The sequence below is a fragment of the Mytilus trossulus genome, chromosome 2 (assembly GCF_036588685.1).
Source record: "Mytilus trossulus isolate FHL-02 chromosome 2, PNRI_Mtr1.1.1.hap1, whole genome shotgun sequence".
In the NCBI taxonomy this organism is placed as follows: Eukaryota; Metazoa; Mollusca; class Bivalvia; order Mytilida; family Mytilidae; genus Mytilus; species Mytilus trossulus.
Window position 1 is genome coordinate 21,489,710 of NC_086374.1, and position 22,556 is coordinate 21,512,265.

The 22,556-nt window shown below is 31.4% G+C and overlaps 1 protein-coding gene across 3 annotated transcripts in view; it reads left to right on the plus strand.

Moving 5' to 3' along the window:
- The first annotated feature begins 2,157 nt into the window (after nucleotides 1-2,157).
- LOC134706726 (uncharacterized) overlaps nucleotides 2,158-22,556 on the plus strand; it is a 31,858-nt gene continuing 11,459 nt past the window's right edge. Inside the window, exon 1 of one of the 3 annotated variants that reach the window (XM_063565923.1) lies at nucleotides 2,158-2,264. The gene's annotated coding sequence lies outside the window, so the exon portion shown is untranslated. Of the gene's footprint in view, nucleotides 2,265-13,663; nucleotides 13,710-21,985; nucleotides 22,007-22,556 lie in introns of those variants that run through there. The other 2 variants (XM_063565922.1, XM_063565924.1) reach the window with 2 other exon arrangements.

Below are 22,556 nucleotides of genomic sequence, written 5' to 3' on the forward strand. Positions count from 1 at the left end.
CAAGATGTAAAAGTCTGTGAATAGATAGTCTGTTTTGTATTTCATAGTAACGACAAAGCTCTGGTCGACTCTGCATAGCTGAATTCCAAATATTTTCTTCTCTGATTTCAATTGATTGATTAACAATTTTGGACCATAGTTTTTTATCCGGGATATACAAATCATCCATGTAAATCTCAAGAAAGGAATGCATTTCATATTTAATCAGAGTTTTTATTAAGTCATATGTTATTGAACGTTTATCGGATTCGCCAAGCAGTAGTTGACTGAGACGTAGAGTAAAAACTTCAAGATTACAAAATTTTCTATAGGAATCACAAATAAAAAATAATGGTGTTTTGAAATACCCAAGACATATGTTTATGACACATACATAGTTTTACTGCAATAAAAAGTAGGATTAATTACCTACAACGGTCAAATTCAAGGGAATATTTTTTAGACCTACTTTCGTATGCAACCGGATGTGACGTATCATGATTTGGTGGTATTACACCTAAAACGTATACCTACTAAATGTATCGTTTAAGAAGATGTGGTAAGAATGGCTATCAGACAACTTCTGATACGTGACCAAATGAAGTAAAAGTAATCAACTTATGTTCAACGTTCATCTTTTGAAAATAAGAAGAAACCATACCACACCCACAAGACGACGGGCGTATTATGTACTCATGGCGCAGCTGTTTATTACAGTATAATAATAGCATTGAATTTACGTAAGTTCAATATTTTTCATAATTGCGCTTAGCAGGTTGATAAAAAAAACTTTATCATCAGCTTATGGTTATTATCACATGTCTTACCGTAACGTTATCGAACATGTAGGTATTTTTGTGTCACTTGCGGCAAATTGCGGCATAAATATCTCAATGGATAGTACGGTTTTACTGAAAAATACATAACAAAAATAGGATAAAGAAATATCAGAAAAAATGAAAATCTATTTTAAAAACAAATGATACAATAAAGTGCATTTTTTCATAGTTTTAAAAATCATTTGTGTGTGTATTTCTTCTGCTGTTATATATACATGATATAAAAGGTGTATCGTAACATGTCATTTTCTCGTATCAGAATCTCAGTTTTTTTCAGCAATAAAAAAATATACTATTTTGTTGTTTTTCTCCTCTGTTTAGGCATATGATTATTGTGGCACCGGTAGTATTTGCATTCCAGAATTCAGGTTGATATTTTGTGTACCCTACTTAGGTCAATGTATATAAACAGTGTGACAGTATCAACTGAATATACTTTCCCAAACTGAGAGATAAATCAGGTGTATAAAAATATGAAATAATCTTACATACAGATGTAAATGAATTTTTGAGATTTTAATAAAGTTTGTATTCACTTCACCGTAAAAGACCTAAACGTGCTAGTGGCCGTAGGTTTTTAAAAAAAGCAAAAAAAGTAAACAGTCATGATACATATTCAAATTCATTTATGAATAGTAAAATGAAAGTACTTTAGCTAACTGTAAATGTAGAATGTTTTTGCAGTGTTAGAAAGTGGTGAAAATTCTAAAAATGCTATCATTATCCCTTATGGACCAGGAAATACTACCGTGCCACCATAGAAAGATTTCATATGGATGTATTACATATAAATTTGACGTCCGTCACGCGCTTAATTCCGGAAAACAAATCAAGATGAACAATTTTCAGTGAAAACTTAAAAACGTAGGATAGAAAAAAAAAAGATATTAGAAAGTTAGTGATGCAAACAAGTGATACAAAAAAATGCATATTTTGAAAGTTTTAAAAATAGGGTTTTTTTTATGTATTTTTTCATGCTGAAGTATATGATAAAAATATCAAAACTTGAACATGAATACTTCTTTAAAGGGTTAAACCATTAATCTGTTTTTTCTCCATTGTTGAAGCATATAAGATAAAAAGATCATGTCATGATTTGATTTTCAAATAAGATGTTTAACAAAACAGATGTATAAAAAGAAAATCCTTTTTTGTCAAAGTTTTAATTTTTATTTTGTCACACTGGTTTCCTTGTTGAAATGCAATTTTAATTCAAGATAGTTTGTTTTTATTTGGATCTTTTATTAATTAATGTAAACAAATGAGTAGTCTATTTACTTTGAAAGTTTAAGTCAAATTAATTTAGGAATATTTAAAAATAAATAGGTAGATTGTGTCCCTTTAATCAAATAGGAACTCCGGTTGAAAACGAAAGTAATCGGTTTATACCAAATATAAAGACAAAGTATATACTAAATTGAATAGTTACTCGTCATCAGCAACCAGGTAAGACTTACCATTGAACCTTCTTTTTCAAGGAATGAATATAGGATACCATGGGAAAGGTATTTTGGCCGATTACCTTTTTGTTTATTACCATATTAAATGTCTAGACGTATGCAATGTCTGCACGTTGATTTATATTTACAAATAATAAATGTTTCGACAAGTTTATAATATCAAGAACCGTAGTATAATCAATTTTCAAAAACACAAACATTTCTGTCGTTAAAGGCAAAAACGTTGTTAAATACACGAGCGAATAGAATGTTTACACGTCCGACTCTCAACGTTGCCTAGTTTGTTCTACTCTTTTTTCATAAGAGTATCTGCATCTGTATTCTACATTTACATTGATAACTGAAATTAATCTTTCAGAATCAGTGTTTGGGTATATCTACTAATTTCTGCCCTTGAATTAATGTTTTTTATGAAAATGATCCCTACACCAACAGCAATTGTTATATAATTGTTTAAATAAATTACTTCGAATTTGAAACGTGGTGTCAAGTTTTTTTTAACTTGTAACATTTTGAGAGTCTGTGGTTAATTTTCGAAAGGAAGGGAAATAAGGTCAGGGCGATGTCTTCTCTATTAAAAGGACTGTAAATGCTTCTTTGACTAATCTATCTCATAAACAATTGTCAAATTGGTTATTAATTGTTAGCATGTACCTGTACTTTCTCTATACAAGTGCAAAGTCGTTATAGGTAGATTGCCGTAAAATATAGCGACTTGAAGGAAGACGTAGACACTCTATCCGAATGGATTAAGGCAGTCAGGTCGTTAATACAAATCAGAATTAAGACTCTGAATGGGTCCATCAATGCCATGCTACGTCAATCTTTAAAGACCCTAATGTTGCTAAACACCTATCCGAGCTCCATGATAAATATGTTGTTGTCCCCGCAGACAAAGCCCCAAATAACATCGTTTTTGTCTGTAAAAGTCATTACATTAATTGCTTGATAAACGAATTAGGTATAGACAATTCACTTGGAAACTCAACATATACCCTCACGACACTTACCAAAGAGGAAATCCTGGATAATCATAGGTCTGTTCTTGGTTCCTTTGGTATTTCAACCAAAGATGAAGAACTGGATCTTCCATCACTATATTGGATACCTAAACTACATAAGTGTCCATACAAACAACGGTATATTGCTTGGTCTTCCAAGTGCTCCACGAAACCTCTTTCTAAATTATTAACATCTATTTTATCAACAATCAAAGACGGGTTTCAAAGTTATTGTGAAACTGCCTATTCTAGAGGAGAGGTGAATCAGATGTGGATACTTAAAAATTCCAAAGATCTTTTAGAGTACATACAATCTAACTCTCTTTCTTCTTGTAACAGTTTTAAAACATTTAACTTTTCTACTCTTTACACAAGTATTCCACATTCCAAACTAAAAGACAAATTGAAAGAGTTGGTATTGCTTTGCTTTATTAAAAAGAATGGCAAACGTCGATACAAGTATCTTGTCTTAGGGAGGAATAAATCCTACTTTGTAAAGAATCACTCTGATTCGAATAAAAAATTCTCTGAAACCGATATTATCAAGATGCTTGATTTCTTGATTGACAACTTATTTGTAACGTTCGGAGGACATGTTTTTCAACAGACTGTCGGCATCCCAATGGAAACAAACTATGTCCCTCTACTTGCCGACTTGTTTCTTTATTATTATTAGGCTGACTTCATGCAAGAACTTCTTAGGAAGAAAGATAAAAAGTTAGCAATATCCTTTAACTCTACTTTCCGCTATATAGATGACGTTCTTTCACTAAACAATTCAAAATTTGGTGACTATGTGGAACGCATCTATCCCATCGAATTGGAGATAAAGGATACTACAGATACAGTTGAGTCGGCTTCACATCTTGACTTACATCTAGAAATTGACAATGAGGGTCGGTTGAAAACAAAACTTTACGACAAATTTCAGCTTTCCAATTGTGAACTTTCCATTTCTAAGTAGCAACATTCCAGCAGCACCTGCGTACGGGGTATATATCTCCCAATTGATACGATATTCCCGTGCTTGCATTTCCTATCATGATTTTCTTGATAGAGGGTTACTGCTCACAAGGAAGCTATTAAACCAAGAGTTCCAAATGGTGAAGTTGAAATCATCCCTTCGTAAATTTTACGGACGCCATCACGAGTTGGTTGACCGTTATTGAATAACCGTTTCACAAATGATATCGGATATGTTCCTTACGTCGTAACTACAATCCCCTTCCCTTTCATGAATGTGACCTACCGAATTAGACTATTTACCGGATTTGTAATCACATAAACAACACGACGGGTGCCACATGTGGAGCAGGATCTGCTTACCCTTCCGGAGCACCTGAGATCACCCCTAGTTTTTGGTGGGGTTCGTGTTGTTTATTCTTTAGTTTTCTATGTTGTGTCGTGTGTACTATTGTTTTTCTGTTTTTCTTTTTTATTTTTAGCCTTGGCGTTTTCAGTGTGTTTTAGATTTATGAGTTTGACTGTCCCTTTGGTATCTTTCGTCCCTCTTTTGAAACTTATGTAAGTTTCAACCAATCAGTTTTCATCACTTTATTTCCCTCTATTCTTAAGATTACACACTTTCTTACGGTTAAGATAATAATGATTTGTAATAATTTCTGTCTACTTTTTGGCAAAGTGTTCTTAAAAGAGCTATCTTCAAGAAAAGTATATTCTGGCTAACATTGCGAGTTTGAAAGAGATCCATTTAAGAACAAATGTCTCGTCTTAAATATAGTTTATGATGCTTTTTTTTACTTTTAATTTTAAACATTTCAGTTACCTGTTACATCAACCCTAAGTTGCCCAGGGAAGCAACTAAGGGGCCCCGATTTTCACAGGCTCATTTGTCGGAGAAAAGCATATGATAAAAAAACTCTCATTTTAAATAATCATGCAACATCTATCTGGATAATCATAATCTTTTTCTGTACACATGTACATGTAATATAATCTTTGATCTATATATCTATACCTCACACCTAATATAATCATTTGGTTATAGTATTCGTTCTATCGGATTCGTTCTCACAAAAGAGCTACCTGTATTTATTTATTAGCAGTTCATATTTTATAGTACTTACAACCTATTTGTTTTTTAAATACATGGTAAGTACATATTTGCTTATAATATATACCTGTTTCTACTATATGATCAGTCAGTACATGTCCTTGTTACAAGTATTTAAATATACAAAATTAACATAACCAATAGAAAATACATAAAGGAAGTTGACAGCAATGAATAAGATAGTTTATTTAGTATTAAAGAGGTCATTACACTAGCTAAAATATATTTATACACTTAAAGTGTCGAACATAGTAGAAAATGCTTCATTGTTTGTATGTAATTTAGAGGATTTGAACAAGAATTAATTTTCATATTGAAAATCATCGATTTACATATATCCTTCTTTGATATTTTGGTATGTTTCTTGTTTCTTGTTTTCCAAATTATCAATTCGGTGAACGTCTTCCACTAGTATACAGTAAATAAAAAGATGAAACAGTGATTCTCCTTCAATAGAAAAGTGACACTTTCCGTTTGACCGATTCATTTTTTGTTCTGTGTAAATTATATTAAGGAGTAACTTCCATTGACGTTGTTTAGTTTTCCTATTTGTTAAAGTCGTATTCAAAGTATCCCAAATATTTCCCATTGTAGTTCTTTCCCAAAATGTTTAATCCACTGACTATTTGGGGCTATATTTTTTTCATAAAAGTATCTAATATCTTTAAGACACAATTTTTTGGTATCAACGACATTTCCATTTTTTTGGCAGATTGCCAAGAATTGATTATTTTTAGAGGTCTATCGGAAAAACTATGCACAATGGGTCTATTTTAAAAGGTCAATTTGTGTATGCGTTAGCGAAGCTTTAATGCGGTTTTATTGTACTTGAGAAAATTTGCATAAAATAAGGCACTACCCTTGAACTTGAGGTTACCATTTTCTTCTTAAAGGTTTATGATACATTTGAAATGTTGTCATGGATGACCATTGTAGTTAGATAGAATATTAAATCCCTTTGGTATCGTCGCAGCTCTTTTCCAATCCTCCATCAGTTGAATTTTGGATTATACATCCAAAATAGCAGTCTATCTAAAGGAAAACTATAAATCTTAGCTTATATCTTGAATAGATGATCTTTCAGTCGTCTTTGTTCTATTATTAATATTACTTTGACTGTTGAATGGTTTTATGTGATATCCGTTTGACATGGCTCGGTACTAATACATCTCGTCAATGTGTTTGTATTGGCTTTCATTTTTTGGTGGTTTGTTTTGTATATGCGACTTTGTGTATTTCTTTTGTTCTTATAACGTGACTCTGTACTTTAAAAGATCCCGTCAGTATGATATTGTTCTATTATATGTCATTATGATATATTTCTATTATGAATTATAATATACGTTGAACCACAAAAGTCAAAATCATTCAATCACGTAGTGGAATTAACTATTTGTGAATTCTTATAAATTCTATATAATATCTTTTGGACTAGTTTAAATGTCGGTCTATTTCTGAAATTTATTCTTACATACTTATGATTTTTTAACCCTGTATGCTAACATTGCCTATGAAATTTTAATTTTTTTTTATGCACATTGAACGACAAATTTATGTGACGTATAACATTTTCTGACGTCAGACACTCTAATCAATGAATGTGTTCGTAGATAGTACATGTTTTTGTGTTCTTTTAAATTGTCCCTTTTAAAATTGTTATACGACGATGATTAATCTACCCTTATTTTGACTATTTTATTCATTGTGCCTGTTTATTTAACGCATCAATGTAAATATAACGGAATTTGATGACTCTGTCATTAAAGTGAGAGGGTTAGCGCTATAGAACCAGGTTTATTCCACCATTTTCTACATTTGAAAATGCCTGTACCAAGTCAGGAATATGAAAGTTCTTGTTCATTCGTTTTTGATGCGTTTTGTTATTTGATTGTGCCATGTGATTATGGACTTTCCGAATTGATTTTCCTGTAGTATTTTTGTGATTTTACTTTTTATGTTACATCATGATCATGTCTTTGATTAGTAAAGACAACAGTAGTATACCGCTGTTTATAATTCATTAGAATATGTAATGTTTTGAGGCTAAAAAATAATCATGGTTTAATATACGGTAGGGAATGATGAATGATGTTCTAGGGTAAAATCCATTTGCCCCACGGACTCTACTATGAGTCAGAAAGTATGAAGTTGTTCTTGCAAATACTAATCCTTTGTCAAGATTTATTTTATTTTAATCGGAAGTTATTATCATGAGTTTAAGGGGTGTATTCTCACCTTTGATTTTTATATAATTAGCACTTAATTCAAGACTTTTTTTATTCGATCGTGATGATTTGTAATTCTTGTTTGAATTTTTCTTTTGTTTACTTTTCATAAGATGCTGTATTTGAAATCTGTGATCTCTTGGAAAGCAGGATTGTTGTATGCCATTATCTTTGTTCTTAAATTGAAAACAAATGTTATTGTATATTACAGATATAATAATTGATTTTCCTGTAGTATTTTTGTGATTTTACTTTTTATGTTACATCATGATCATGTCTTTGATTAGTAAAGACAACAGTAGTATACCGCTGTTTATAATTCATTAGAATATGTAATGTTTTGAGGCTAAAAAATAATCATGGTTTAATATACGGTAGGGAATGATGAATGATGTTCTAGGGTAAAATCCATTTGCCCCACGGACTCTACTATGAGTCAGAAAGTATGAAGTTGTTCTTGCAAATACTAATCCTTTGTCAAGATTTATTTTATTTTAATCGGAAGTTATTATCATGAGTTTAAGGGGTGTATTCTCACCTTTGATTTTTATATAATTAGCACTTAATTCAAGACTTTTTTTATTCGATCGTGATGATTTGTAATTCTTGTTTGAATTTTTCTTTTGTTTACTTTTCATAAGATGCTGTATTTGAAATCTGTGATCTCTTGGAAAGCAGGATTGTTGTATGCCATTATCTTTGTTCTTAAATTGAAAACAAATGTTATTGTATATTACAGATATAATGATGGAAAACAAAATATTTTTTTTATCACTGCACATTGATATTCGATTTTGGATATAATACTTTTCGTTGTCACGGTAAACTGTGTCCATATCACAACTTGATTTCCTTATGATCACAGGAAGAGCATCCTCGTGTTTTGGATTATTTTATTACTTGGCCGTTTTTACAGCGATTATATAATCAGACTCAATATTTTGATAATCTAGGACTGTATTTTATTGTTTTGTTTAAAAAATAATTAATCAGTATAAAGTAAAATAACGAAAATACTGAACTCCTCAGTACAATTAAATACGGAAAGTCCCAAATCAAACTGCAAAATCAAAATCCCAAACACATAAAATAAATAGACAACAACTGTCTTACTCCTGACTTGTTTTACAAATGAATTGACAAGACTCTATCTTGTCTTACGCCTTGATCAATTCTAAAGCAGAAGCTGCAATCTTGCTGTCATTTGACTCTTAACGATATATCATAATACATCTTTGGCTATGTCCCAGAATGTAATACCCAGCTAAATACTTTGGTGGTTTTGTTCAGCCTAAATCATAGTTCAAGTGACTATCCCTTCAGTAACTCCGAACTGCATATGTAATCTATTCATTTGAAGTATTTCAACCTTTTCTATAAGTACATTATTAGTAACATGGCGTGTTAGTGACCTGATACGATTTATGGAATTTTCTGACCGCATATATGTATCGTATAAGGTCGCAAGCACACTATGTAACGAATTTATTTTAACTGACTTTTTTCACATGTGGTATTTAGACTATCGGCCTTTCAAAGTGATTAAGTCTTTTATACTTAGTTTTAACATGTTTCAGAACTTACTTCTATTTTTCTTGTTTAAAATGCATGTTTTAAACTTTTCTGAAATTTAGATTTTTGTGAAATTATCAAATTTTCTCATGCACTTTTCAGAGAGGTGCATATGTGTACAGCATCTTTAGCATTGTACTTATTAAGTTTGAATACTACTGCACCAAAAGCTTCAGTTTTATTAAGATCGCATGTCAACGAAATTTGTATTTTTTAAACAAATTACTAAGAAATGCATGTTTCCAACTTTTCTGAAATTTTGATTTTTGTGAAATTATCAAATTTTCTCATGCGTTTTTCAGAGAAGTGAATATGTGTACAGCAGCTTTAGCATTGTAGTTATTAAGTTTGAATACTACTGTACCGAATTGGATAAAAAAAAAAGTAAAATCACAAAAATACTGAACTTAGAGGAAAATCAATTCGGAAAGTCCATAATCACATGGCACAATCAAATAAGAAAACGCATCACAAAACGAATGAACAAGAACTGTCATATTCCTGACTTGGTACAGGCATTTTCAAATGTAGACAATAGAAGATTAAAACTGGTTTTATAGCGCTAACCCTCTCAAAGCTAGCATTGTAATAACTTAGTTTGAAAACTACTTGACCAAAATAAATAGAATATAGTGTGGGACTCTCTTTAATTTCATCACAATATCAACGTATTTTCCCCTTGTCTTATATGTAAAATTCTGCAGTATAGGTACTTCACTATTCTAAATTGTTTCCAAACCTTTCAAAAAAAAAATAGAAGCATTAATATACTTTAACTCTCAAACTACCATTAATAACTATTGTTAACAACAGTTGCCATGGTAACAAATATTACCCGTAACAACATTCAATCAAAAGAAATGTAACACAATTTTTATGAAAAAAATAATAATATTAATATGTAAATAATGTTCAATTTTCTAAAAGGAACATAACTGCATGCATGCTAAGCTCTGTTTCACTTACAGTCCTGTCTTTGCTTCTTGAGAAACTTGAATATATAAAATGTGACATTTTGGGAGAGGGTGTATTTTTAGTTTTTAATATTTTCATAGATCAGTATAAATTAAATTGCGAGGTTTAACCAGGTTTAACCTACCATTTACATGAAAATGCCTGTACCAAGTCAGGAATATATGACAGTTGTTATCATTACGTTTTATGTGTTTGAGCTTTTGATTTTGCCAATTGCATTGGTCCTTTCCGTTTCGAATTTTTCTCCGTGTTCGGTTTATTTGTTATTTGAATTTTCGCTTAAAGATTTGGTCATGTTTAAAAAGATTTGCCTTATATTGAAGTAAAAATGATGCCTCTTTAAATTTCTGTATGCAAAGAATCTTTTCTGCTATTCGAAACGGATTTAATTACTCCATATTCAAATGGTTATGCCACTCTACATCCCTTGTATATTTGATTAAGGCCGTGTTCACACCAAACGCCGTGTACAGTAAACATGTTTACATTTGGTTTAATGAACTGTACACTAGTTTCACATAAGATTTGTCCACATCTATACACCTTGTTTAGTTACCTGTACATAAGATTTGTTCACATTTGTAAACTTTATGTCATTTAAATGTTCATTACGTAGAAACCGAATTCAAACTTCCAAACAACTTTTCTAGCAGTAAGGGAACGACCATTTGACTTTAAAAACTAGAGGCTCTAAAGAGCCTGTGTCGCTCACCTTGGTCTATGTGCATATTAAACAAAGGACACAAATGGATTCATGACAAAATTGTATTTTGGTGATGGTGATGTGTTTGAAGTTCTTACTTTACTGAACGATTTTGCTTCTTACAATTATATCTATCATGAACTTTGCCCATTAGTAACAGAGAACTATATTTGGTAAAAATTGACATAAATTTACCAAATTAATGAAAATTGTTAAAAATTGACTATAAAGGGCAATAACTCCTTAAGGGGTCAACTGACCATTTTGGTCATGTTGACTTATTTGTAGATCTTACTTTGCTGAACATTATTGCTGTTTACAATTTATCTCTATCTATAATAATATTCAAGATAATAACCAAAAACAGCAAAATTTCCTCAAAATTACCAATTCAGGGGCAGCAACCCAACAACCGATTGACCGATTCATCTGAAAATTTCAGGGCAGATAGTTCTTGACCTGATAAACATTTTTATCCCATGTCAGATTTCCTCAAAATGCTTTGGTTTTTGAGTTATAAGCCAAAAACTGCATTTTACCCCTATGTTCTATTTTTAGCGGTGGCGGCCATCTTGGTTGGTTGACCAGGTCACGCCACACATTTTTTAAACTAGATACCCCAAAGATGATTGTGGCCAAGTTTGGATTAATTTGGCCAAGTAGTTTCAGAGGAGAAGATTTTTGTAAAAGATTACTTTAATTTACGAAAAATGGTTAAAAATTGACTATAAAGGGCCATAACTCCTAAACGGGTCATCTGACCATTTTGGTCATGTTGACTTATTTGTAGATCTTACTTTGCTGAACATTATTGCCGTTTACAGTTTATCTCTATCTATAATAATATTCAAGATAATAACCAAAAACAGCAAAATTTCTTCAAAATTACCAATTCAGGGGCAGCAACCCAACAACCGATTGACCGATTCATCTGGAAATTTCAGGGCAGATAGTTCTTGACCTGATAAACATTTTTATCCCATGTCAGATTTCCTCAAAATGCTTTGGTTTTTGAGTTATAAGCCAAAAACTGCATTTTACCCCTATGTTCTATTTTTAGCGGTGGCGGCCATCTTGGTTGGTTGACCAGGTCACGCCACACATTTTTTAAACTAGATACCCCAATGATGATTGTGGCCAAGTTTGGTTAAATTTGGCCCAGTAGTTTCAGAGGAGAAGATTTTTGTAAAAGTTAACGACGACGGACGACGACGACGACGGACGACGACGGACGACGACGGACGACGGACGCCAAGTGATGAGAAAAGCTCACTTGGCCCTTCGGGCTAGGTGAGCTAAAAAGGGGGATGGATTTTTCCACAATTTGATTTAAAAAAAAATTGGGTCATACAGATGATTAGAATGAAAAAATATTCTGAATCCAAAGTTTCCCCATACATTAAAGTGTTAAATATTGTATTCCTATCATCGAAATAAATATTAACTTTCGCGCGAGAAAAAAATCGGACTCAGTACAAGTTTTTCTTTGGCAAAAGAAGAGGGTGATATATTTTTTTTCTAATTGTATTTTAACGGATCTGAGATTCTACACAAACAAACAAGTAACCTCTCCCTTTTTCAGTAATGCATTAATGAGTGAATCGTTGTTTGAAAAAATGCCAGTGGCAAATATTTCTGTCAAGTGTGTACGTCCAGTCGATATGGGAAGACCTTTTCTAATAAATTATGTGTTCGGCAAAGATGATGGATGAGTCTTGATAAGGGGCTAATAAGGCTACGTAAAGTGTTTTATAACAAATAAATATATCAAGTTTAGACAAATATTTCTGTAAAGAACTTTATTAATAAGTGTTATAAGTATCAATTTTATATAAAAATCGTTTCTTTTTTTTATGTATAAATGAAAAAATTACAGTTCGGAATGCCTAGTTTTGTGTACACTGAACCTACACAAGGCCTACATCGACTATCGACTGCATGTAGGCAAAACATGATTTAAACTACATGTAAACATTGAGTTTTATCAATGGGAACGTAATTATATTTAGTTTATGTGTGAGTTACACTAACATAACACCGAGTTTAGGACAATGTGAACACAGCCTAAGTGTTCATTTACAGTGTAAAAAACAGTCTTTAATTGAAGAAAAGAGATTTGTGATTCAACAGATAAATGTATGTGTCTGAGTGAAATTCAACTAATATTTCAATAAGGGAAGTTATCACATCGTTAAACATTATCATCAATGCACTAATCAATAAATAATGTGATAGGCGATAGGTCGGGGTTTAGGCCGAGTTTGTTATGATTGATTTTGATTATCTATCATCGAAAGTTCCGACCGCCGCCACATCTGTTTTAAGAATAATAAATGACCATAATACAAAATGTATCATCATATTAAGCATATGAAATTTTTCTTGTTTTCATGACTTTTGTATATGTATATATTTTGTCATATGCGCCAAGCCAAGTTACAAATTAAGAATTGCGAAGCAAGAATCTTAAGTTAAAAAAAGGATTACTATTCCTGTATTACAAAGTTGGAAGTACGACACTTTCGGTTTTTCATAGAAAAACACTAATTACTATTCGATTATTATTTATATATCATACTCATTGCCTTCAAATTCACACAAATCTGCTACAACTGTATATGTGTTTTGAAGCCCACGTCTGATCATTTGTAGGATAGATAAGAAAATCTCCCTATATCTTACAAGTTGGAAATAATCAAGGGTTAAAAATAGATAGCATGATAACTTTGCATCGATTTATATAAATATACACCTGGAATTTTTATGTTCTAAATATAGATCGTGGATTTTTACATTCATAGTAATATAAAACCTTAGTATAAATCTGAAGTTGCCTTGGGTTTCTAGTTTTAATTTAATAAACATCTCAGACAAAAACAAGGTAAGCAAACCTGCCTTTGATGTTTATATATATATATATATATACAACTCGTCTAAACATCAACCCAACAATGTTAGATCTGTAAATTTGCTTTCGCAAATTTTTGGTTCTTCCCTCGCCGGGATTCGAACCCATGCTACTGTGATATCGTGACACCAAATCGCCTGCACTGCAGCCGTCCCGCTAGACCACACGACCACCTGGGCTCTCAATAAAAAGAGCTTTCGGTGGCCATATGTTACCTTTCCACGTCAGTTTTAATCTAGCGGCGTACTACAGTACATGATATATAAGGCATGAAGGTGTTATTGTTACAGATCAGCTAAATTATCTGTAGTAAAGGATCCTACAAATTAATGTAAGATACAGTCACAGAAAATAATTATATTCATATGGCCACCGAAAGCTCTTTTTATTGAGAGCCCAGGTGGTTGTGTGGTCTAGCGGGACGGCTGCAGTGCAGGCGATTTGGTGTCACGATATCACAGTAGCATGGGTTCGAATCCCGGCGAGGGAAGAACCAAAAATTTGCGAAAGCAAATTTACAGATCTAACATTGTTGGGTTGATGTTTAGACGAGTTGTATATACATTATGTACACAGCCATGTATCACCATCATTGATGGCGATCCGATGGATACATCTATTGTAGGGTTGTCACTGACTCAGACGTACTTATATATATATATATATATATATATATTGAAGAATCATAGAACTAATAGGAACAAATTACTAGATTAGAACTGAAAGCATGGCTAGCACATGTATATGTAGTAGAAATTTTGCCTTCTTCATTTCTCAATATCTATATTGCTCGTTTAAGAACAAGTATATGCTATGTATTTGTCATTATCACAATTAAAGTAGTATTTTTAGGGGGTAGAGGTACATGGTGACGTCAACGCCATGAGGCTTTCCCTGCTATACATACTATATATGGTCTAACTCATATTTAACTATCATGAACTCGATTCAAATTGAATTGCTTTACACATGTGTGCTCTTTTGTCCTTTCTTCTATTTTGTATAGGAAGTTAACTCCTGATCAAAATTCATATCAAAAGTTAGGAATTGAGATAAGTTCAAATGGGATCTCAACAATTGTAGACATATTTTAGAGAGGGTTGTTGAGTGTGCTCCTGCCTAAATTAATCGTTATAGGTCACACAAAGGAAGACGATAAGAATGATACTTAAGAAATAGAAATCCTTGGTACAAATGTAACATTTCTTAAAAAGGAAAAAAACAAGAGGAAAATCCCCAATATAGATAAAGAAGGGTGAACAGTTTTCTTATATTCCGGATGACAGATAGATGTCTGGCGGCCACAGATACTTTATTTTCCTCTGACTAAAACTGTGTTTGGAAATAAGGTTTCATGAATGGAAAAAATAAATATTGTGTAATGTCTATATAAATTAAAATGACTGCATGAACATATCAAAATATTTAACAACTTTCTTAACGTTAATCCTAAACCCTCATGTCCCTTGAGCTGTTCGATGTTTGAATATGTAAAAGAAGATATCAGTTTCTAATTCAAATTATACCTTTTAATATGTACCATTAAAACAAAACATGTACACATAAAACAATAAAAAAATTAAGCTATAGAAAAACGGATTCTCACCCAATATGAAATTTACTGATCCCTTATACACCGTATTAGGTCACGAGCACACTATGTTATTAATAATACATGGCATATGAATCAATTGATACAGACGGTACGCAGATGAAGATAATTGTATGCATCCATTTATTTATATTTTTGTAAATACAAATTGCACGATTTATTTCTATCCAAATAGGGAAGGGGGAATTCACACATTTTGTGCTAGGAGTGAGAAGCTAAAACATCCATTAACCTTTTCGTAAATACATGCTATATGGTATATTTTCAAGAACTATTCCTATACCTATTATGATAACGCTATTTCATTGAAAAATTAATAAAGCAGTGGGGGCAATAAGGTCCTTAAGTTTTTTGGCCCAAAAATTACTGCAAATTTCAAAGTTATCATACATATTTTTAAATTACTGTACAAAATATAAGGTACAAGGTATAAAAAAAATATTGGGACATTGTTACCATGGCAACAAATCATGACCTAATTTGCATATCTTGTAAAAATTTGTTAGTTTCTTTCTTTTTCATCAAATGTTTAAGCATACTTTTTGATTTTTGTTAAAGTGTCAAAGTAAATACTTTGACAATATTTTTTATGAAAATTAAACGAGCCAAATTAATTTTTATAAGATAATTTATCTTATTCAATTTCGATAGTAGTTTTAATCGCACTTGTGATGAAATCGGCATCTGATTAGTTTCAGATCATCAACCTTGACATGTATATTTATATTTATTCATATGGGCTTCTAATCGAATGGTATACATGTATATGTTTCAGTCTACGGATTTAAATCTTCCAGTCAATACAAGGTGGTCTAAAAATAGATAGAATATGGGATTGTTATGTTAAATATAAATATAGATTTTGGATTTATGAACCTTTAACCTAAAAAATTCCCACATCCACAAATAAAAAAACCTGAGCTGGCAGTTGTCTTTCAATTTAGAAATATCATTAACTCAGTAAGGTAAGACAATACATTTCATTACTCTATGTGTTTAATTTATTTTAACTACCACATACTTGAGGAATAAAAGGTGTCAGCTGCCTTCAGAAAACAATAATACTGTTAACACACGACACATGCACGATGACTCATGGAAAAATGCTTCACTTTATTTTTTTTTGGCTAGTTATTATATGTTTATTTGATCAAACTCGTTGTATACTATACATATATCGATATCTTTTTTTTTTTGGTTGTCTGTTTGTTATCTATACCAACAACACTTGCATGAATATGCATTCTATATTTAAAAATACAATAGATTCTTTATTTAAAGAACTTCGATTTTCTTTCTTTTGCATCTCAATTTTTGAATTGTAGTATGACAATTAAGAATTGACTGCTTCATTTTGTAAAATCATTGGGGTGTAAAAGCGTTCACCGAAGTACATTTTGTATGAAGCGCGGTAGCGCTTCATTCTAAAAATGTGCGCACGGTCAACGCTTTTACAACCCTACGAAGCTACAAAAAGAAGCATTCAATACTTATAATTACATGTTTTAGCTATGCTCATGAAACACGAATTTTATAACTTTTTTTTATTCAATTCACCTGTGCACTTTATTGTGGCACCACGTGTTATCATGAATGAAAAGTTTTATTGAGTGATGCAATTACTTGAGGAATAACATGTGATGTGCAATTAGAAATTCAGAATAAAGTATTATAATGAAACATACATCAAATGTAATTATGTATTGATATTGTTATTAATATGCTCTTTGTGCCCATCATTGGAAATAAAAAGTCTTCTTCTTTTTTATCATTTAAAACTGAGAACCGGGCGAGGGGATAGCATATGTATTTACTGTAAGAATTTGGCCTTCTTCTTTTCTTACTACCTTTGTTTTGCGTTTTAAGAACAAATATGTAATATATTTGTCATTACCACAAAGTAGTATTCTAAGGGATAGGATGCACGGTGACGTCGACGGCATGAATCTTTTCTTGCTATACAAGACCTTCATTCACATAAAATCGTCTATCATAGTTATAGGAAATTCACTTCTGCTTAAAGTTCACATCAAAAGTAAGGATTTGAGATAAGTTGAAATGGGACCTCAACAATTGTAGACAGATTTTAGAGGGGATGGTTGAGTGTGTCCCTGTCTGTATTCATCTTTATAGGTTATACAAAGAGAGATGATAACAATGACACTTAAAAATGGAAAGCTTTTAGTACAACTCTATTACTTGACTGGAAAGGGTTTAAGAAATTCGCGTATATATATAAGACCAGTCCACCTACATACAGGAGTATTGGAATAAACTCATCAATATAGTGTCTAGTTATTCGTCTTATATCATACACTAAGTTTTTTTGTATATGCGTTTGGTGACACTGATAGATGATTAGAATTCAATAATAATTATAACGGCAATCACCCTTATCACACACATCTTCAAATAGACTGTCTTTATGCAAATTAAGCTCTGCCCGATCAGTTGAAATAACATAGGTTCTTAAAAAAAAGTAAAATTGCCATTATAGATTAGGAAGCGTTAAAAGTTTCTTTACATCCGAATTCCAGATGACAGGCTATCTGGCGATCACATTATATAGTTTCCTCTGACTGAGATTGTGTTTGGAAATATGATATGATAAAGTACATTACATGGTGGTGTATATACCACTGTGCATACTAGGTACAATGAAGATGAGAAATTGATATCAGAATTATGTATGGTCATTATGAAATAGGAAAAGTTTGGATTTCCAATCGAGTGGTATACATGTATTTAGTGTCCCACTATACGGATTTGTACACATTGTCTGCCTTGTGCACCACCTCTGGTATATGATAAAATAGGAAAACAAGTGCGCGTAAAACAATTAAATTATCATTTCCTAGAGTTATACTTATATGTTATATTATATATTAAGGGGACTCGCGGGTATAAATCTTTTTTTTTGTCAATATAGAATTTTGTTATTTTGTTCTTTAAATGAACTCAATTATATATTTAATAGAAAATTTTAAAAAGGGGGTCACTATTTATTTAAGCTCACAATCTGTCATCGAAAGAAGCATTTTTGTAATTTAAAAGGTACTTTTCTGTTGAACTGATGGCAGAAATATAGGTAAAAGCGGAATTGGAGCTTTTTAATGACACAAACATTTCAAAATTCATCTGTGGCCAAACCAAATAGATTTTTGGACGGATTTTGTACCATTTCATAAAGTAACAATTAAGAGTGTAATAAATCAAATTTGATAATGAAAAACAAAATGTTTACTTTTTTTTCTAAAATTTGGATACCCTCGAGCCTCCTTATCAGTGACGCATTAAAATGTTAAAAAATCCCAGTATCTATATTTAGATTTTAATTCGTTGAATTGACCAGGTAAGTGGTTGTGGGAAATAGAAATTCGTATAGGATATAAAGTACTAAATGGTGGCCCCGTTGCCGGCAATGCTATTTTTAGCAATTATCTCCTTAAAAGGCGTTTTCATTAAACTAATTATGGAAAATCTGTTGTTGTCTAATTGAAGCTCGATATCTTTTTGTGATTTTACCGCACTCAAATATATATGGTCCCATGGCTTTTCTTGGTGAATTTTGGGGTTTTTCACGATATCTGACGATTTCGCAGAAAATTTTCCCTAATTTTGAGCAACATAAAAAAAAAATTTCGGCATTTCATACTATACATTTAAGGACAAATTTGTGCTTGCATGAAACTTCATTCATAATGCTTTCCAGAAGAAAAATATATAAAAGATATAACAACCAATCACAGAGAGCCATCTATTTTTATCTCTATGTCATGTTCCCTTCATAAAATGGCTGCGCCCATGTAATTTTATTTGGTACATTGTAACCTATACGGTAATAAACAATTTTTGAAATTTGATTTTTTTGGCCGCATTAGTTACTTGAACATTGCTTGACTTCATTCTACTATGCAAAATATTTCATTGTAAACTGTATAATACACAGGAATTAATTTCTGGAGCCTACCCCTGTTTAAAAATTGGTAAAAAATTACACTGATTTTTATAGACATAACGGTACTGTTTGTTGCAGGTGTAATATTTTGTCTCTTTGTTAGTATTGCCTTTTCGAAGTAATCATGTGCTTCTGATATTGATCAACAGAAAATGTAATTTGAGTGACACTGTACTGAAAAACAAATTAAAAATTCGGACCAGTTCAATATGAAATAAATTCACTAATTTGAAACGGACTATAGCTTTATAAATCGGATACATGTGCACATTTTAGCTTCTTTTCGTAAAAAACAGCTTCTGGTGGTCTATATTAGCTATACAAGTAGTCTGGTAAATATTTTGAATGATGCGAAATCGTTTAGTGTATGCAAATACCCTTGGAGCCGTTTTTACCAAAAAAAGGGGGAGGGTTAAATCCGAAGATTTCTGTGTCATGTGATGTGACAAGATCAAACAAGTATCGCCAAAAGCTAGGCCTATGTATGACTATCAAGCCTGTAAGACAAATTTTGGATAAAAACAGAAAAGACACACCAAGGCGATGAAATCCTGTACCTACCCGTATTTTGAATGCAAATAAGAAACAGGCTATAGCATGAAAACGGAATTATTCACACAAATCACAACACTAGTAAAGCGTTTTTTATGTCTAAATCTTTCTGAAAATACAATTTTTGACATATTTTGAGACCATTATAGGATATAAAGTACTAAATGGTGGCCCCGTTGCCGGCAATGCTATTTTTAGCAATTATCTCCTTAAAAGGCGTTTTCATTAAACTAATTATGGAAAATCTGTTGTTGTCTAATTGAAGCTCGATATCTTTTTGTGATTTTACCGCACTCCATACCCAACTATATCAGTCCTATTCAGGACCGATAACTCTGTCGATAGATATCATAGGGTATACAATAGTGTTAAAACCAGATCAATCGTATCATATACGTCTCTGCTGGAATGTATACAATAACTCTTTTTTTTACACAATTTAAACTTTATATCGATTCATTGCCTGGATTTAGCTTTAAATATTGAATTAAAAAATAAATAACAAAAAAATCATATTCAATGATCGAAATTAATTTAAATTAAAATTTAAATCAGAATATTTCTTTGAAATAATCATAGAAACATAAAAATATTTGAACGACTTTTAAGCAAAAAATATTTTTTAACTGAAATTTTCATAATATTAACATAGTTTATTATGAACCATACTTCTTCTGATTTGACACGGGAAGGAGAAGATATTTATTTGTACATTTATGAAAACTTTTGTATATCACAAAATTTAAACTCTGGTAAAACATGTATACACACTGACAGGATGTTGAATGTCACCTGGTTGCTTTTGGTTTGCACGTCTACCTGACAATATATTATGATGTAACATTTAACCCAAGTTACATTTCACCTGTTCGGTCAAGGAATGTAAAGGTATAGAATATTTATCTACATTGTATTATAATTGGACATCGTGTTTTTTTCTCTTAGGATGAAAATATATTTTTTTGTTCTAAAAGGAATGTATAATATATTTCTTAAGAAAAATAAAATATACCGAAAACTTAAAAAACATTTTTTTTTTTATTATAGATATTGGAAACTATTTTCTGGTAATAGTATCTCCTAGATGAATATCTGTCAAAACAAATGTTCCCGTGTCACACTTAAATTATTTTTTTTATTAAGAAATTTTGAAATCAATGATATCGAAATATCACTTAAGGAAAATAACAGAAACATCAGAGATTATTTATGAAAAATTAGATATAATCTAGGAAAGTCTTACTTTAGAAATCATTGATTTGATACAATATTTCCATATGATACATCAGCCGCCATTTTGAAAAATCTCGGAAAATTCCCTTTTTTAAGTCGATGTTTGACCGAATTTGCCCTGAAATTAAACTGTTTTAAGTAGTATTTTTCGCCAGCTATATGTTTGAATATACTTGATCGATTTGCAAAGTTTGTGTTTTATTTACAGAATTTCTTTATTTGTTGTAAAAGTAGACATGGGTATCGGTAATTTAGCATTGAGTCAACGGAGAAATGACGAGAAAAAGTGCATGTTTTACGATGTCGATTTGACCGAATTTAATCAAAAATTAAACTGTTAGGACCAACATTGTTTGATAGAAATATGTTTGAATATCAAGGATTAATTTGCAAAAGTAAGAAAACGGATCAGGTTTATGAGAAAATTAAACTTTATTGAAGCGTACATGCATTTTATATAGGAATATATAATACAAAATGGCGGCTATAATACGTCACAAAAGTCACGTGATGTCTAACTTAGTTGGATATGCAAATATATATGGTCCCATGGCTTTTCTTGGTGAATTTTGGGGTTTTTCACGATATCTGACGATTTCGCAGAAAATTTTCCCTAATTTTGAGCAACATAAAAAAAAAAATTTCGGCATTTCATACTATACATTTAAGGACAAATTTGTGCTTGCATGAAACTTCATTCATAATGCTTTCCAGAAGAAAAATATATAAAAGATATAACAACCAATCACAGAGAGCCATCTATTTTTATCTCTATGTCATGTTCCCTTCATAAAATGGCTGCGCCCATGTAATTTTATTTGGTACATTGTAACCAATACGTGATATCTTTAAAACAACAGAGTATACATTCATTGATTGTTATATTAATTTGTTCAGAGCGGAAACAAACAATTGGTACGTCAATTATATAGATACACTTATATACTTATAAAATGTATTACTTTCGCTTTCAATATGCTGAGTATAACTTCCTTTATTATAACAAGTACTGCTTATTATGAACGTACACATTTATGTGTTGATTAATTATGTACAAAGATAACTTCGATTTTTTTTTATTTACTCAGTATACAGTCAATTATATTCTTAAATGCTTCGAAATTGTGACAACCTTAATAACTCATCACAATTATCCCAAAATTGTAAGCTATATTATCTTGACCCTGAAAATACAAAATATTGAAACCTGTCAAAATTATGTGATATATCATTTATAATTAGACTTTTTACCGGATTTGTTATAACATAAACAACTCGACGGGTGCCACATGTGGAGCAGGATCTGCTTACACTTCCGGAGCACCTGCGATCACCCCTAGTTTTTTAGTGAGGTTCGTGTTGCTTATTCTTTAGTTTTCTATGTTTTGTCATGTGTATTATTGTTTGTTTGTCTGTTTGTCTTTTTTTCATTTTGAAATAATGGCGTTGTCAGTTTATTTTTGAT